A 19,225-nucleotide genomic window follows, 5' to 3' on the forward strand; every position below is an offset into this window, starting at 1 on the left:
GCTGTGGGGATGGGCATTTCACAGAACTATTAATAATCCTGAAATATTAGCTATAAAAGACACAGGTAGTCTAAGCTAACAGTGCGATCCTAAACAGAATTAATACAGTCCAAACCCATCGTTCTTAGACTATTGCAACCCTGCATAGGATTGCATTGCTAATTGCTCGCTGTATAGTGAAAGTAGATGGTGTCATCCAAGTAGAACTGAATGCTCTTGAGTGGAGTGCTTTGCTGCTCCCTAAGAAATACAAGTTGAGAATTGATGAAGGGGAAAAATATATAGAAGCTTCTGGGGTTTCTGGAAAGATCAGGCCAAGTTACCTGTTTTCTTCTTCTCTTTATCTTTCTACCCTATCCCCATGTAATTTTACCCTGTTCTCCCGTGCTACTTTTCTCAGGCTTATCTCAGTTTCTCCATAGAGCCAAAATCTCATTCTCCAGAAACACTGAGCTATGTTTTTTTCAAGATAACCTTGACAAACACTCTTGTTGCAGACAGGAATCCTTTTAACCTCACGACGATAATATTCATAGATAGATTTTTTCAGTAATCTACTGCTAGAGCATCTATGTATATTACTGTCAGGGAATCTAGATAGTATTTTAGTTAATTTCTAACCCACCCTTCAAATACATCCCAGGGCAGGTTACACAATATAAAAATGCATCTAAACATTACAATAAAAGCATCATCATAAACATATAGAGAATCTCTTAAAAACATACCTAAGAACAATCAAAACCAATACCCCAAACCCACCCCTCCCTAACCCCCAGGTGCAGTGGTGGGATTCAGCCTATTTGCACATATTCGGTAGAACTGGTAGCTAATTTTTTGTCTTGTTTGGAGAACCAGTTGTAATCCCACCACTGAGTGGTATAATCCCACCACCAGAAATTCGGAACTGGTTGTTAAATTATTTGAATCCCACCCCTGCCCAGGTGGGTAGTAACACATGAAGCTGCCTTATACTCAATCAGACCATTGGCCCATCAAAGTCAATACTGTCTTCTCAACCTAGTAGGGTTCTCCAGGGTCTTAGGTGGAGGTCTTTCATATCTCCTTTAAGCTGCATGATAGTTTATCACTAAGCCACAGCCACTTCCTTCCTTACTGGGAAGTGGATCTGGTTTGCTTTTGATTTACAGGTAAAAGAGATCCTTCAGTAGCACCTGGTGCCTTGGTGGAAGGTAGGAGACAGTCCCTGGGCCTAGCTGGCATGCTAGGCCTATTAATACCAGCTTTCCTCTTAGTTTTGACCAATAGTCAGCCTAACAGGCAGTAATTGATTGCCTCCTGACTCCTGGTTATCTCAGTCTGTATTGAAGAGTTGGACTGCAAAGCACAGTAAACAACCGTCATGCTCACAATTATTAGAATTAAATCCACAACATAACCTGGTCTATGTTCAGTATAGCCTAATACCCTTAAGTCTTTAACTGGACTGTGCGGATGGTAGAATGCAGTAGTAGGTATGAAAAATGTACATGACATTCTATTCTTTACAACAGTCCTTTCTCATCTAAAGTGGATACCAGTTCTTAGCGTGTCTAATGGCCCTTGCCCTTAGACTGTTCATCTTGCTAGTATGTCTGCTTGTGGGTCTGGGACAACTGTTGGAATTTGGACTTAATTGTACTTGGCAGTTTTAGTGGCACTTCTTTCATTCCCTTACTAAATTTCTAACTAGTAGCAGTTATCTATTCACAAGTTCACAAGTGCCATCAAGTCACACCTAACTTACAGCAACCCCTGGCAGGACTTTCAAGGCAACAGATGTTCAGAAGTGGTTTGCCATTGCCTGCCTGTGTGGCCTGACCCTAGTACTCTTTGGGGGTCTCCCATCCAAATTCTTGTCAGGTCTGAAGCTGTTCAGCTTCTGAGATCCTAACTAGATCTAGGCTGGGCTCAGTGGGCTGTACAAGTCAAGGCCATGATGGGTCCTAAATACTCATTTTAGAAATCACTGCCCAGTGGATTACATTGGGTAAGTTTTTTTATTTACTGAGACAATGTATATGCAACCTCTCCATAGACTTGCTGGGTGCATAAAAATGTGCTAGCAGCTAGGTAAATGTGCATGTGAGAGAGGAATGGGAAACTCTGAGAAAAGAAATAAGGCTTTTGTATTAGCTGATTACTTCAAAGCTAGACTACCCCACATTTTCCCATTATTCATTTTCCATCACTTGCTGAGGCCTGTGTTTCAAGCCACATGTGAAGTACCCAGAAGCCATTAGCTATATGTATTCATAGGCAAAAGCTTCCCCATTGCTCTATCTTGCTTCACGGTGACACCAGCTACTGTTTTGATTTGAGAGGGATTCCCTCTGCCTCTTCATGCCTCCCACCTCCAGATAACTACAGATCCTACTCAGGACATGGTGACATGCTGTATTTAACACCTTAGAGACTCCTTCTCCGCCTTTTCTCTAGGCATTTTGATTTTAAAATGCACAGATCCCCCTTCCCCTCAGTTTTAAAAGATGTACCAACTTCTGGGACTTTGAAGTCTGGCTTATCGCAGCAAGGGAGGCTTTTTCTGTTTCTGAAAGAAATCCATTTCAGAAGCTTAAGTCTTCTAGATATCCCCGCTGCACTTGGGCTACTGATGTCAATAGCCACCACGGAGTGGCAGGATGACTCAGTTATGAATCAGTTTTGTGGCTAATCCAGACATTTACCTTTTGAGAGATACTTAAGTTGTTCCTATGGCTGCAAACACAGGAAAATGTGATATGTAGGTGGGTAATAAATAGGTCTGACTAAGCATCATTATGTAAAATCTGGAATTCCACACTTGATACAGAATTGCAGAATCATTATGATATTATACCAAATGTTTTAGCTGTTCACAAGTACTTTATCAACCTATAAAAATGTAGCATCTAGTTTCTATCTTAAGCAAGGCTAATTTGAAAGGCGCACTGAGAGCAAATGTCACCTGAGATGTTGAAAAATCAAATTATATTATACATTTAATACAAGGCATTTCTGAAATTTTCTTTCCAGCCCACCCCACATGAAAATATCTCAAAATATATCCAAGTTGTCTTCATGTTACGCTTTGGTGAAGTTCCAGGCTAGGATTTTTTTTCTTTATGGCGAGCATCCACAATGTTTTGGGTTTGATTTCTTTCCTATGCTATCCAAAATAGATTATAATATGTCCCAGTTGCAAAACACCTCTCAGTGCCTGTGTAGTATGAATGTAGTTTAAAAATCTCTATTGCTGTTAAAGTCTGTGATAGGATATAAGAAAAGAGGAAGCATGATGTGATTTTACAGTCAGAATATCTATTGCTTTGGCCGTGTAGTTGTTGCTGCAAAAATGTATTCGCATAATCTGTGTCCATCCACATCACAGGGGTAGTTATGGCCTAGATCACATGGATACTCTCCATACCAGTATATCTCCACCACAAACTTGTGTGATCTGTGCTACCTATGTAAATAAAAATATCCTACATGAATAATGCAGTGTAGGAGCCAGCTATAAGACAGCAGCTTTGAGGGGCCAGTTATTCAGAAAACTCAGTGTATATGTTGGGCTTTTGATTGTGATGTAATTGAACAGATCTGTGCAAAATAACCACATGGGAGCATGTAACTGCAGAGGTGTGCAGATGCTGGGGAAAGGATAGAGATCTATGAGCAAATACACAGTATTACCAATACTGTATTAGCTGTTTACTTGCTCAAGTGAATGCAGACTAGCAGGGATGTTTAAGGTTGTTTCTGTTTTGCATATGCTGCATATACTGGATGAAGCTAAATAAGCTATTTTATAATTCTGAGCTCTATGAAGGCAAATTCAGAAAGATAGCATATTCATTACCACTGCATGAAGCACTGGCATTGTTTAGAATGCCTTGTTAGTCAAGAGTAAATCCAAATTGGAACAATGCAATAGAGAGCAACTGAAAAACTGCTTGGGTAAAAAAACCCCAACAACCTTGTCTTATAATTGGAATTTGAAAACAGTCATGTTTCTTTTGCAGTACAATTGAAAATGCGGAGGGGGATAAGAATGTACTCCACAGGGGAAGAATTATTTACTGTAAAACTGTAGTTTGAAAAGTTACAGGAAGTACCTCCCAAAATGGCATGAACAGTTCATGGAGATTGGTGAGAAGTTTCCTGCCTTCTTCCATGCATGATAATTTTCCTTTAAGAAACCACTGAGTATTTCCTTGACCTCTACCTTATAAATATACTATAAAAAAATATCTCCACATCTCCCATACTTGAGGGTTTGGCCCCCTTTTTTGATACAGTGAGAAAATTCTAACCCCCCCCCCCCCCCGGCCCAATATTGCAGAATGTGAAAAATGCTTTTATTCAATAGAGCTGGAAACCTAGCTGTGGCTTGGTTGTAGAGCATCTACTTCATATGTTGTAGAGCATCTAGGATTTTCTCCGACCTAGATGAATATCTGCGAGCAGTGGGCTTGGATGACGTGGACCCCACTTTGGCCGCCCTTGTCTGTGCAATAGCGACATTTTATGCCTACTGTCTCGGCCAATACAACAACTGCATTACTGTCTCCAGTAAGAACTGTGTGATATCTATTCAGTCTGTCTCTCCAGGTAAAGAGAGCATGCGCAAGAATCTGGTGGCAGACAGTTTTCTTCAATGACCATCTAAGCACGCCCAGCTACCTGTCCTCCTATTACCCTGATTTCTGGTGTGGCTTATAACTTTGTAGATAGCATTAGGATAAGGAATGTTTAAGCTGTTATAGACCGCACATTAGCTATATAAATGTTAAGTTTTTTCTGTGAGTAAGATTATACCATATTGTTTGAAAGTTGTAGTTTGGGCCCTTTCTCAGCCTCTGTAAGGCTAGTATTAGATTGGCGTTAGTTAGTATTAGTGAGACTGGACCCATTTTGTGGGAGTTTGTCTGAGACTGCTTAGAGGAGATTAGTAGGAAATGGAGGCGCCTGCTTTGGGACTGGGAATCCCGATTAGTGGTATCGGAGTGGGAGTTAAATATAGCGGTAGGCGGTTGGCCAGATTATAGAAGGCGGGGCCCGAGATATGGGAATGCTTCGTTAAGCCTTCTGACTATCCGACCTATCTCGAAGAGCGAGGATGGCAGGAGTTCAGGAATACTCCGCTGCGTCCCTGGTGTTGTCATAAATGCCAGAGTCCATTAATAATAAAACCGCTATACTCCGAGATTTTCTCGCCGAGGCCAGCAGATGGACCTGGCTTGTGTCCTGCGAGACCTGGAGTCTTGTGAAGGTGAGACCCGTTAAGCCTTGGGCGAGGTCAGCGCTAAGGTTTCGCTTGCCTCCCACCGGTCCGCGAACCGGGGCGGGGGGGGTGGGAATTAACCAATGTTCATCTGTGATTCTATCCCCTTCAGGGCCTTGCCCCAGTCCCGTAGATCTCTGGCATGGAATGTGTATTACCGGTTTTGAGTGGATTTGGCGCTTGGAGAGGTTGGCTGTTCCTTCCTGGTGTATCCAGTGCGGCCCTGGCGCACGGGGAGACAGCCTGCCGCGGACTACTGGAAGTGGTGGCAGACTGGGCATTGCGGTACCCTGAACTTACTAGTCTTGGCGACTTCAATGTCCAATGTCGACACCGCCTTCGTCTGCAGCTGCTGCGGACCTGAGTGTCATCCATAAAGCGACACTGGAGCCTCTCCTTAATAATTCTGTAGCCCCACCATAGAAGCGGTCACAGGCTAGAATTTTGAGATCTTGGGCTGCAGGATTGATATGAGTGCGTGTCCTCTATGCGATGAAGAGTGCCATGAGTCCGACCATTCGCCCTGAGGGTTCGGGTGGACCTGCCCACAACACTCCCGTCCCTAGGCGACGGGCTGGAATTTATCACCTGCTGGCGGAGACTTATATGGATCCGCGAAGCTTCCTATGAATGCTCCTCGGAAGGATCCTGCCCCTACCGAGCGCACTTTGAGCAGGTGGATGACTATGAGTATTCCGGCTTTCCGATGCCATCGATGTTTGTTGCCCCAGCCCTCTAGCGTCCAGCGGATTCGGCGGGCTCCATGAGTATGCTGAGGAGCTCCATGCCACATGAAGCAGACACTCAGGCGGCTTTAGTAGCAGTGTGGAGGAAATCTGCGTGAAGCGAGCAGCTTGCGAACACATCTTATAGAACGCTTATGAAAGCCTATGAGATGGCGGCGAAGGAAGCGAAGAACTTTCTTCTCCTCCTCTCTGCATCTGCTAGCTCCGCCCAACACAATTGTTTTCCATATAATTCGGTCCCTGACCCTCCTTATCGAGGGAAGGCTCTGTAAATCATCAATTGGCTATTAGCTGTAGAGGCATTTATGAGCTTCTTCTGCCAGACAAAATCTAAATAAGCTCCGCCAGGATCTTCCCTCCACTTTGACTACCAATGGTGAACTGGAGGCTCCCTTGCCGTCTTCCGGCCCTTGTTTGCCCGGATTCTCCCCTGCTCTCCGAGGCCGCTGTTGACAGGGCCCACAGCTGCTGTTAGACCTACTCCCTGCCACTCTGGATCCATGCCCTCTGGCTTATTTAAAACCTGCCGGGTAGACTTCACGGTGACCCCATCCTGTTGAATATCATCAATGCGCTCATTGAGCAAAGGGAGTTTTCGGATGGGTTGAAGGAGGCGGTGGTCCGCCCACTCGAAAAGATCATGGTTAGATCCAGGGGATCCTGGCCAATGCACCGCCCGTCTCGAATCTTTTCGTTTCTGGGAAGGTAATTGAGAGAGTGAGTGTTGGAGCAGCTTCAGGGCTTCCTGGATGACACATCGACCTTTGACCCTTCCAGTCCGGCTTCCGTGCTGACGCAGGGCCGGAGATGGTTCGTCACCCGTCACGCGTCGCAGCTCAGTATGCAGCTTGACCAAAGGCGGATCGGCGCTGCTGGTTTTGTTAGATCTTACCGCAGCGTTTGATGTAGTTCAATCCGCGACCTTTTGACCCACCGCCTGGCGTTTCGGGATGCAGGGGCACTGTCGCTTCAATGGATTGCCTCGTTTCTCAGGGACGTTGCCAGCAGAAGGTGTGAATTAGCGGGGACCAAATACCTATCACCGGAGGTGCCCACTTCAATGTTAAGGAGGTGCCTCAGGGCGCTTCTGTCCCGCTATTATTTAACATCTATATCACGACCACTTGCTCAGCTATTGCAGAGACTTTGGAGCTGATTCCATGTCACCAGTGCGCTGGTGATGACACTCAGCTCATTCTGTTGATGGAGGGGGGAGCTGTCACGGCCCTGCAGCTCTACAGCATTGTTTTGGAAGGCGGTTGCTGGTTGGATTTACACAGCAGAGCAGGCTGAGACTGAATCCATCGAGGGCAGCGGAGATCCTTTGGCTGGAGCCACAAAGGGGGGAGGCAGAGGGATTTCCAGCCGCGCGGAGTGGGAGGGGACCATTTTGGCGCCGGCCCCTCTGTCATCCGCAGTCTGGGGGGTCCCACCTGGATTCGATCTCTTTCGAATGGAGAACCAGGTGGCCCTTGCCAACCCCGGACTGCATTTTTTCCATCTTCGGCAGGCCCGGCGGCTGGCCCCCTTCCTCTCTCCAGAGCAGACCTGGCCACTGTGATACATACAACGGTCACCTCCAGAAGCGACTATTGTAACTTCGGCTCTCACGGCGGGCCTTCCCTTGCGCCTGATTCGGAAACTGAAACTGGTCAACACCTTATGCGGTAAAGCAGCGTTTGCTTGCACACGGGGAAGCGCCTTCTGTGACCATATTCAACCTGTGCTGCGCCAGCTGCACTGGCTTCCAGTGGAATTCCGAATCATCTTCAAGGTGTGGGTTTTAACCTTTAAAAGGCCTTCACAGCGGCCTGGGACCCTCGTTATCTGAGGGCCGCATTACCCATATGCCCCTACTGCGGCCTCTCTGCGATCCCAGCAGGAAGAGCCAATTCTTCTGGCGGGTTCCCTGGCCCCTCGATGATGATGCTTGGCTGGCCTCCCACCACGGGCCAAGGACCTTCACGGCCCTGGCCCCAGCCTGGTGGAACTGTCCTCTTACTCCAGCTGTCCGGGCCCTGCGCCACGGGTTAACCTTGAGTGAGTTCCGCGGGGGCCTGTAAAGCACCGAGTTGTTCCACGGCGGGCCTTTGGAGTGTCCAGTAAGCTGAGTGGCGCGCCCCTTCCCCCTCCCCCTCTCCTTCCCCTGCATCTTTTTTGCACATACTGCATCTGATGCACTTTACCACCTGTTATCCTCCCAGAGAGGAACCTGACCCCTCCTTTTCTTTTTTACTGGGGGTGATCTTAATTGAATTGGCCATAATAGGGCACCTATTATGATACAAACCGCTGTTTTTAAGTAGCTTTTAATGGATTTTAGTATTATATTGTTGTTATCGATTTAATTAATTGTATATGTGAATGTTGTTCACCGCCCAGAGCCCCCAGGGGATGGGGCGGTTTATAAATCGAAACAATAAATAAATAAATAAATAAATAAATAAATAAATAAATAAATAAATAAATATGTAGAAGGGCTCCAAACCTTGGCACCTCCAATTTAAAAGGATCAGGTAGTAGGTGATATGAAATACCTGTACCCAAGACTCTAGAGAGCTGCTGTCAGAGTAGACAACACTTATTTTGCCGGACTAATGGTCTAACTCAGTGTTTGGCACCTTTATGCCAAACAGTTTGAATGCTACTTAAAACCGGATCTCTGTATGGCGCTCTGTGTCCCATTATGAGATTTCAAGAGGCTGGCATGGTGGAAATGGTCTTCTGTAGTTACTCTACGTCCTTTCCAAGTTGATACTCTCAGGGCTATTTCGTACATGGCTCAAAGGCAAACACAGGCTTGCTGTTGTGCTCCTTCAGTTAGAAGCTGCAGCCCAATTGATCTCTCCAGCAACAACACCTACACAATACACACGTTGGTTACAATCATGCTTTATATTTTCAAGTACTGTTAAACCATTGTTGGCACACACCTAAGCATATTATAAGGTAGAGGTCAAGGAAATACTCAGTAATATACCACTTAAAAGCAACCAGACCCCTGAGCTACTTAATGTTTCTGCCAAATCTGTATTTTTCCTGTCAGACTCATTTTACTGAGCATCTACTAACTTTTCTTGGACCTTTTCTCCTCTGAGCTGAAACCCTCCCAACCTTCTCATCCGCACTAACTGCTGCTACTATTTTGCTGTCTTTTCACAGTGGTGACAGATTGTAATGGCACAAACAGAGGGAGAGTTGTGCTGGGGAAGGAGACATTCATTTAGAATCCCAGTCTGTATGACAGGAGGTGAAGAACAGTAAGGAAAGGTTCCAGTTTTATAACTGCCTGGATTTATTTTTGCCTTATGCTGGTCTGAATATCTGTCAGATTTGCATGAACTAAGACTTACTTAACACAGGTATTAACTATGTCAGAACCATCCACATGGGTAGGAGACTTTACACATAATGGGGGTGACATTGAAACACCAGTAGCAAAGGGCAACTAGGGTGCTTGAGGAACTTGTCAAGGGAGCCCTTGTATTATTTTGTGACATGAAGATACCCCCTATACTTTTATCAGGCACTAAATTTGCTACTGCCCTGACCTGGATGGCCCAGGCTAGTCTGATCTTATTAAATCTTGTAAAGCTAAGCAGGTCAGCCCCGGTTAGTACTTGGATGAGTACTGCTATGCAGAGGCAGTGGCAACCACCACTGCTCATCTCTTGCTTTGAAAACCCAACAAGGTGCCATAAGTTGGCAGCAAATTGACAGCATTTTCTAACAAATTTTATATTACCTGCTATTCTGGGTCATTCACAGATTTGCATTTCTCTGTACAACTATCAAGTCCAATAACCATCTGTCACAACAATTCTAATCAATGTATCTAATTCTGAACAATGGCTCCAGAATGTGGATTAAACAATTTACATTTTTTTCAAGTGTGAGGGAACCCCAGGTACGTAGAAAAATATGAAATGTTTAAAAAGTACATTGGGAGTTTAAAAAAAGCATAATCATAGAAGCCATGTCAGCTACTTGAGTGCTACTGCGCTCTTGCAATACTATGTTGTAAGATCTTGGTGGACATTTTGGGAGCTGCTGGCAATGCGTAAAAGAGAAACTCAGAAAGGTAAAAAGATAAGAGGAAATGAAGAAAAAGCTGGAAGGTGAAGGAATAAGAAAGAGGAAAAGGAAATCCTGGGAATGGATGAGTGAGTGAGTGGGGCAGAGGGTGCCAGAGGAAGAAACAGAAACAAATGGGTAGGTTAAAAGAAGGGAGGGAGAGAGGGAAAGGTGAGAGAGGTCACCAAGGGGGAGGGAAAGGTGAAAATGGGGGCGGGGGCAGAGAGAATGACAAAAACAATAATTGCTAACATGATACACAAATTCTGTGCGTGCTAGTATACTTTAGACAATTTGCCAATTACATTGGGGTGTATAATAGGTATGTGGGTGGGAGAAAGGGGAAGGGGAAAGGCTGCAGATACAGTTGGGGGTGGAGAAAAAAGGAAAATCAAGAGGAAGAGAGGGAACCCAATAGCTGGACATTCCCTTACTGTTTCTCTAGGGAAATGACGGGGAAAGGTATTGTCTGATTGAGTCTGTGACCGCTTCTCTTGGTATTATGGAGCCTATGTGTTTAAGCAGTTCCCCAAAATGTAGGCTTAGATGCTATGCCTTCCTTCAGTTTGTACAAAGCCATTTTGCATAGTGGGAATGCTCATTGGCTGTGTGGGATAAGTTCCTCCACTAGGAGCTTCTTTTCACTCAAGCCCTGTGTATTCCATTATACTGAAAACCTCTAGCGCTAGAGAAATGTACTCTGTAGCAGAGGCCTCCTCCACAATGGACTAAAAAGGGCACAAGTGGAAGCAAGGCGTAGGATCCAAGCCCTAGATTCCTGAACATATTCTGATAAATATAACACATCTGATGTTAGATCTGACCTCTGAGTGCATGACACACATTTAGTTCTGGACTGACTTCAAGTTACTATTACTAGACTTTTCTCACAGGGTATTTGTGAATGTGCTTGAATATGTAGCTGTGATCTTCACAGTGTGGGTCATCATCTTTATCCATCTAGTTGGGCTGCCAAGCTGTTCTTTCAGGGTATTGTCAATGTATGCTTCTAATAGCCATATGGTACACAAATTCAGTGCTTGCCAACATTCTTTAGACATTTGTTAATCATGTTGGGGCATTCAATGGCAACATCAGTAATATGCTTAGGACCTGTTTCCATATTTACAAGCCTGCAAATGCTAGCCAAGCAGTGAATCAAGCAATTTTTTTTGTCCTGCCCATCTTTGTGTTTTTGTGTAGCAGCCATTCTTTTGCTTCAGGGTCAAACTTTGTGTTTCATTGGGAATGTTTTTTCCAGGTATTTTTTACCATAAACTGCAGCTGTTGGGAGAGGGGACTTTGATTGGGTGCAATGGTATGGGTCTAAAGGAGGGATTTAACTCTTCTATTGTATCCATTTTTTCTTGATCAAAAGTGCCCCCTCCCCCCAGGTTGCAGAGAAAGAAGATAGGCAGTCTTAGTATCTCTACCTGGGGGGAAATTGTGTTTTGCGGATTTGGATTTCAGGAACAAGTCACATATCAGCACTCCAGAGTATTTGGGTTCCCCCCATACCATTTCAGAATGCCTTTTTTTCTGTTCGGATTTTTTTAAAAAAAATTCAGGTCTGTTCCATATAAGGAGTATATTTCCAAGGAATGGGCTGGAGTGGTTAGTTGTTAAGCAAATGACATGAAAATTGTGGATAACCTAGTCTGACCTGTTTACTAAAGATACCCCAAGTTTCAAGTGAATTGGATCAAAGGGTCAAATTCTATGGGCCTCTGGACAAGGTACCCTCCCTCCCTCCATTATTTCCTATGGATGAAAATTCCATGAGTTCTACTGGGAAAAGAGTCAACAGCCAGATGCCCAATAGCCTCCAAATGCAGATAGAATTAAAAAGCTGACTATATCCAAAATCTAACCAGAGAATCGGGTCAGTGTTGCAAGCCTAACACAATAAATGTCAAACCAGAGAAGCTAAGTCATACCCACCTGCCAAGCCAGTACCGAGACAACCAGCCAAACCTGGTCAGACATAGACATAGACACAATCACAGACACATACACATATCAGTTACCAAAAGAAGGTCTCAGAAAGTGAGAGAAAGGGATTTTGGGGAGACATGCTCTTTTCCCTCTGCAGTCTGATGCATATAACTATCCCAACTTTAACGTTAACTGTGATGAATATGATAGTGTTCAAGATTTTTTATTCCTTGGCTCCATCATCAGTCAAAAGGGAGACTGCAGCCAAGAACTCAGAAGAGTGAGACTGGGAAGGGCAGGCATGAAGGAGCTAGAAAAGATCTTTAAGTGTAAGGATGTGTTGCTGGTGACCAAGATGATTCATACTATAGTATTTCCTATTGCTGTGTATGGGTGTGAAAGTGGAACAGTGACAAAAGCTAACAAGAAGAATGCGGATTCATTTTAAATGTGGCATTGGAGGAGAGTTTTACAGATACCATGGACAGCCAATCAGACAAATAAGTGGATTCTGTATCAATCAAGACTGAACTTTCCCTAGAAGCTAAAATGACTAAACTGGGGCTATTGTATGTTGGTCACATTATGAGAAGACAATACTGAAAGGAAAAAGTGAAGGCAGCAGGAAAAAGGAAGACCCAACGTGAGATGGACTCACTCAGCCAATGTTCAGTATGTAAGACTGAACATGGATGTGAATGATACGACATTTTAGAAGTCATTAATTCACAGGGTTGCCATAAGTTGGAGGAAACCAATGGCATTTCACACCCATACAGTCAAATTGGATTACTGCCATACTGTTTCTTTCTTCTTCTGAGTTTAAGTTTTGTGAACAGACAGTGCTTTTTCATGACTTTCCAACACAGACTGAGAGGGTGAATGCACAAACATGTTCACTCTTCACTCAGTTTCAAAGTTCAGGGAAGCACATGTGAGTGGTGCAAGCTGACAATGTAAGCCCACCATCACTCTACATTCTCACTGAAAGTCATGAGAGGAGCCTCTGAAACACAAGAGAGGTCTAGCCAGACTACTTGTTCCCTGCTCCACAAACTCAGCAGATTGGCGGCATGCAACTCATAGGGTTCCTCACCATTGCATCTATTGAAGTCATCTCACACACCTTGCACACTAGTGCCTCTTAATGGCCTCCATCACCATGGCCCTCTCAGGAGTGGGCAATGGAGGACCCTGCCCAAAAGAAGTTGGGGGGGGGGGTGTTGACGCAGCAGAGCTGCTTTCCTCTCCTTCTCCTGTCCTGAAAACAGTGTGCCCCTCTTGTTCTGCAAATGCCAAACCCATAGAAAGTGCTCATTTCTTCAGCCAGTAAACTGACTGGCATGCTGGGTGAGGCTACCTTTGAAGTACATGTCACACACGGCTGCCATGTGAGGTTTGAGATCTCTTACCCTGCTCTGCCCAAGAAAAAACAGTGGAACAGTGTCTGTACATCCTGTTCTTGGGTCCAGAAAGGCATCTAACTTTCCCTGAAGCATTTGGATCAAGGAAAGGATCACGAGCCACACTTACTGTGTCACTCCTTAAAGGACTTCAGGACCTCCACTGTCTGGGAGGCAATCAACGACTTCTCATTGCTGAATAGTAGCTCTCCCAGCACAGTGTCAGCCTCTATGGCTCTGTTCTGCTCCACCAGATGCTAAGTACGGCCCAAGTGGAGTGTGAGTGCTAATCCTGTGAGTGCTAATCAGGCAGTGCTGTGACACAGCCATCAGCACCTGCTTCTAGCACAGCAGATGGGTAGTCTTTACACCGCGTGAAAACTGACTTGTGATATTCCATCCATTCTGGAGCAGACACTGGAAATCATGAGTTGCAGCATGCAGACTAGGTCAGATGCCGGATGTGAAGTACACAGCTTTCCAGCATGTGGGACAACTGTGCCTTCAAGTGAGCCCCAGTAGCCCTAAACAGGGAGCCCAAGTAGCCCAAAACAGGGAGGTCCCACTCAGCATGGTATGGACAAGGATTGTGTACTACAGATAGGCATCTTCGAGCAGCTGTGACTCCCCTTTGAGATCTTGGGTCTCACTCTCTCTTCCCCCCACCTCCTAGCAGCAGCCTAATCAAGGGAATGGGGAACACCCTGCAGAACAAGCCGTCTCCTCCATTCAAATGAGCTTCCCCCATCTCCTAGCCACAGCCTAATTGGAGGAAAGGGGTGCACATGCTATGGAACGAAACAACTCTGCTGGGCAACTGAGCCTCCTCCATCTCTTAGCAGCAGTCTAATTGGGGGAATGCATGCTACAGATGAGCCATCTCTTCTGGGCAATTCAGCTGCCCCCACCTCCTGGCCCTCCCCCCTTTCTGTTCATTGCCTGGGTTGCCTGCCCACTTGCCCCACTTAGATCCAGCCCTGCGATAAAAGCAGAACTAGAAGAATCCTCAGAGATAACCTTTTGAAAATAGTAACAACTTGGACCCTCCCCCCCTTAAACACTTTCATAATCAAAAAGCAGAACAGATAAAAATTCTGAAACAAGTCAATAGAAAACAAACTAAACAGCACAAGCCTTTAAAAACCATGCAAAGCTAAATAAAAAAACTGTTTTTAAATGAAAAAGAAAAAATTGCCCCCTTCTCAACTACAACCTCCAAACAAAAACAAAAAATGAACAAACCAGTTCCGCCTCAGAAGAAGAAAGTCTTCCCAGTCAGCAGACAGCAGCATTAATTCGAGGCACAAACATACCAGAGCTCCAATGAGTCTCACCCTAAAAAAAATTAGTAAAGCAATCATACCTGAGTCAAGCTGCAGCCAGGCCTGCTTTTTATTTTTACTTTGTTCAGAGAACCATGGAGGGCTATCACAGAATTGCCATGATTGAGCAGACAGTTCTTCTGCTCCCCCTAACCTCTGACCCCATCACCTGGGAGAGATGCCTCCTTCCCCACTCCCTCCTGTTGCCTGTTAAACCTGAAAAACATGCCTAGGAGCTTTGGATACTCTGGATAACCAGATATATTAAAAATGCAGATAAAATATTTTTTCAGATATATATTCAGCCCAGAAACATCTGAACATGCATCACGAATGTCCTTTCACCATCTGCTCATTTATGATGCCTAAAATCAAAGACAATGCATTTCAATGTGACTTGCACAATCAAGAAGCCCAGGCTAGGCTGGTCTCATCAGATCTCGGAAGCTGATCAAGGTAATCCTTGGTTAGTACTTGCAAGGGAGTCCGAGGTTGTTGTGTGGAGGCAGGCAGTGGCAAACTATCTCTGTTCATCTCTTGACCTGCAGGATGACTATAAGTCAGCTACAACTTGAGTGCACTTTCCACTTCCTTAAGAAACGACATTCCTCATTATTTAATACATGTACAAAATATATTGGACAGGTTGCAGCTTTATGTTGCCACTAAACAAAATATGCTTATATAAAATGAAGCACTTTAGTGCATGCCCTGGTTACATTTACATTAGATTATTACAACATACTTTGTGTGGGGCTGTCTTTGAAAAGTGTTTGGAAGCTTCAAGTGGAACAGAATCCTGCAGCCAGGATGTTGACTGGAGTGAGTTGTAGGGATTATATCACTCCAGTCTACATTAGCCCACCTATACTGGCTCCCAGTCTTTTTCCAGGCACAATTAAATCCATGCTAGTGTTGGCTTTTCAAGCTCTAAGAGGCTTGGGTTCAGCATACCTGAAGAACTGTGTACCCCCTTATATGCTTACTAGAGTGCCCCTCTTTTAGTGTGCCCACCTTCTGAGATTAGAAAGGAAGCAATGGGGGAGAGACCCTTCTTGGTCACGGGACTGAAACTCTGGGACTCTTTCCCCAGAAAGGCTGTCTCCTTCTGTTGCCATCTTCCACCAGAGGGTGAATCTTTTTTGAACACATCTGCAGACAGATGTCCTTGAAAAGGTGCCAAGCAATAGGGTGATAGATTTCTGTACGCAATTTGTAAAAAGAAAGGTTTGGTCTTCAACCAATCTGCTGTAATCCCAAATGTGAGGGGGAGCAAGCACAGTTGGGAAGAAAGTACACTCTGCACATGTTCTCATAGCTGCTTCATATGTTCCACAACAAGAGCCAACACTGAAAAAGGTTCCTGGGTTGTGCTTGGCTGCCATGAAGCATTTCAAACAATGCTGGGAATCTGTACTCTGGGAAAATCATTAGACTTGTGCAAGAATCCTCTGACTCAGGCCTTAAACCATATATTTTTAATCCTGCCTCTATCTAACATGCTAAACATTTTCAGGCTGTATGGATTTTGTGTGAATAGTTAGGATTAGAAGAGCTGAAATTAGACTTTACCGAGCCACTTGGATCAATGGTACTTTTAGCCTTGTCTCCAACAGTGGGTGCAAGGGGCAAAAGAAGGTCCCTCCTATTATCTGTCACATTTTACGAGCTTTAGAAATGTCAGATTTCAGGACATTTCAGGCACGGGGGTGAGAGTTCTGGACTTCTTGATTGGCAGCTTTGATATTGCTGCCTTTCATGAATGTCTCTGTTCTTTCTTGACTACTACTTGGTGTTGTTTTTCATTTTAGGTTACAGTCTAGTTCCAGATCCCATAGTGTCCAAGTACCACATTTGAATCAGTTGCACACTGAGAAAGAAGAAAACCCTTTCATCTTGTCTGAAACTCTCAACAGGGGTTCTGCAGTGCATCATGTCTACTTTTGTCCATGCTGTTTGTGATTTTCCAGAACATTCATATTGCTCAAAGAGCTGACAGTGTTAAAGAAAGGCACAGAAGATATGAATAGAGGGGTGGAGTGGGAAGAGAAGTTTCTCTGACATTTTGCTTCCTGGCTGTGAAGGTACAAGAAAAAGCTTGCTGATCACTCTTTGCAAAAAAAGAAAGAAAAGAAGCCAGCATTGATGAGTGAGATCTTACCTGCCAGTTTCAGTTAAAGAACAGTGCTTCCTCTTCCTTACAACAACCCACAATAAAATCCTGCTTTGTCCTTCATGCTGAGAGCTTGCTGTGCTTCATGAGGTAGTAAATTGTATTGGCCTGTGTTTGCTCCAAACATATTGTTGGGAAGACTGCTTGGGGTATGAGGAAGGGGAAAGCCTTTTCCAGCTAGAGAAATTACTCAAGGACACCTCTTAGGGTTGCCGGCTCCAGGTTGGGAAATACCTGGAGATTTTGGGGTTAGATTCTGAGGATGATGGAGGAGGAGAGGGACTTTAATGGGGTATAACGACATCAAGTCTGCCTTTCAAAATGGCCATTTTCCCCAGGCGAACTGATTTCTGCAGCCTGGAGATCATTTGTAATAGCAGTAGATCTCTTGCACCCCTGTGTGGCTGGCACCCCAGCAGCTCTACACATACAATTAAAGGATCCTTAATGGTAGGAGAACTCCTGGCAACAAGATCTTGACAACTACTTTATGGAGAAGACTAGGAATTGCGAGGGGAAGTGGTCTACATAATTCTTTATTTTTATTTATTTATTTATTTATTAAACTTTTATACCGCCCCATCCCCGGAGGGCTCTGGGAGGTGTACAGCAGAGGGAGAACAATATAAGTAGTTAAAACATTTAAAAGCAGTGACAACCATAACCTGGTTATCAGAGTTCTTGGAGTTTTTCTCCTGTTGGATTTTTTAAAAAAGACATAACATAATGTTCTTAGTACATAAATCCAATGCCAGTTATGAGTAAATTCTTCTGTGCACTAATTGTAAGGTTATCCAAGCAAGACCACCCATTCATTTGATATTACAATTATTATTTCTTGTTGGCTGGCTATATCCTCCAAACATGAAAGGGCACCCAAAGCAGTTTCATTTTATCAGCACAAGAGCCCTGTGAGATAGGTTAGGCTGAGAGTATGTGACTGGAAGCAAGTTTCCATGGCATGATTGGGGATTTGAACTTGTGTTTTCCAGGTTCTAGTCTGACACTTTAACTGTAGGGTATCAAACATGTAGCCCATTAAATCATGCTGGCTATCTAATAAGCAATCACTGATGAGTGGAGTTGCTGCAGAACTCTATTTTTTTTTACCAGGTATACATGTAACCTCAGTTTAAAATACAGAACACGTCTTACTTTTTGGAGAGCTAGTATAATAGAATTAATAAAATATTAGATGAGGACAAAAGAGACTAAAGTTAACCCCCCACCCCCACCCCGCCTAACCTACCTCACATACCTGCTGTGAAAATAGAATTCAGGAAGGGAAATCTATGTAAGCTGTCCTGAGTTTCTTAGAGGGAGGGCAGAAAAAACATAACAGAAAAATAGGCTACTGGTATACTTGAGGGAATGCGCTATTCTCATTTCAGGAATTTGGTTTCCTTTCACTTTTTGAAAGTTCAGAGTACGGTTATGTATGTTAAAACCCTAATTATGTGTATTGTGTGGGATTCTAATTCACAATTGGTGGCTGAATTGCATGAGGCTCTGAAACTCATATGGACAAAACTCCCAGTATTTTACAAAGTTTATTTTCAGGTACACAGTGGACCAATTCAGACTGTGGTTTAGAGGGAAGAAGATATTAATCCTTTCCCTGTGCTATTTTTCTTATCTGAAATGGGCCTTTGGAAAAAGGCTTATCCACCCACTATGCACCACAGTCTCAAATGCAAATGGGGCCACACTGTACCTGATAATTAATTTTTTTAAATGCTGGCAGCTTTATCTATGAAACCTCCCATGTCATATGTAGTTCAGTCCATAATTTAAATTGCATATACAGTACTGTACTAAGCAGAGTTTCACCCTTCTAAAACCATTGAAGGCAAAAGGTTAACAAGGGTATAACTCTGCTTAAGATGAAATTGTAAAGAAAATTGAAAATGAAACTGGTTTAGTTTTAAATACAGACATTTGCTTTCTTTATTTTGAAATGAGGGATCCAAAGCTAGATAAGGCGGCATGGATTAATTGGTTTAATTCACTGTGTATATTTTACTCATATACTCTAAACATTAGGTACTTCCTCAGTTGTTGACATCAATCTTTGCAATCCATTATGGTTCCCATGGCTAGAAGATTAACTGTTTCTCCTCTTTATAAAGACCAACCAAATGGTGAACCAGCTCTGCAGTTCATCATTGTAGGAGAGCCAGCGTCCAGATGGAGTCTATAGATATCCGACTAATACAAATGATCTCTAGACAATACAGATCAGTTTCTTTAGAGAAAATGACTGCTTTGGAAGGTGGACTCTGTGGCATTGTACCCTGCTAAAGTCC

General features: G+C 44.0%; 1 protein-coding gene across 2 annotated transcripts in view; it reads left to right on the forward strand.

The window, feature by feature from the left end:
• Positions 1–19,225, forward strand: part of CAMK2A (calcium/calmodulin dependent protein kinase II alpha) — a 185,441-nt gene that overhangs the window by 50,387 nt on the left and 115,829 nt on the right. The window lies entirely within an intron of this gene.

The sequence above is a fragment of the Sphaerodactylus townsendi genome, linkage group LG03 (genome assembly GCF_021028975.2).
Source record: "Sphaerodactylus townsendi isolate TG3544 linkage group LG03, MPM_Stown_v2.3, whole genome shotgun sequence".
Classification (NCBI taxonomy): domain Eukaryota; kingdom Metazoa; phylum Chordata; class Lepidosauria; order Squamata; family Sphaerodactylidae; genus Sphaerodactylus; species Sphaerodactylus townsendi.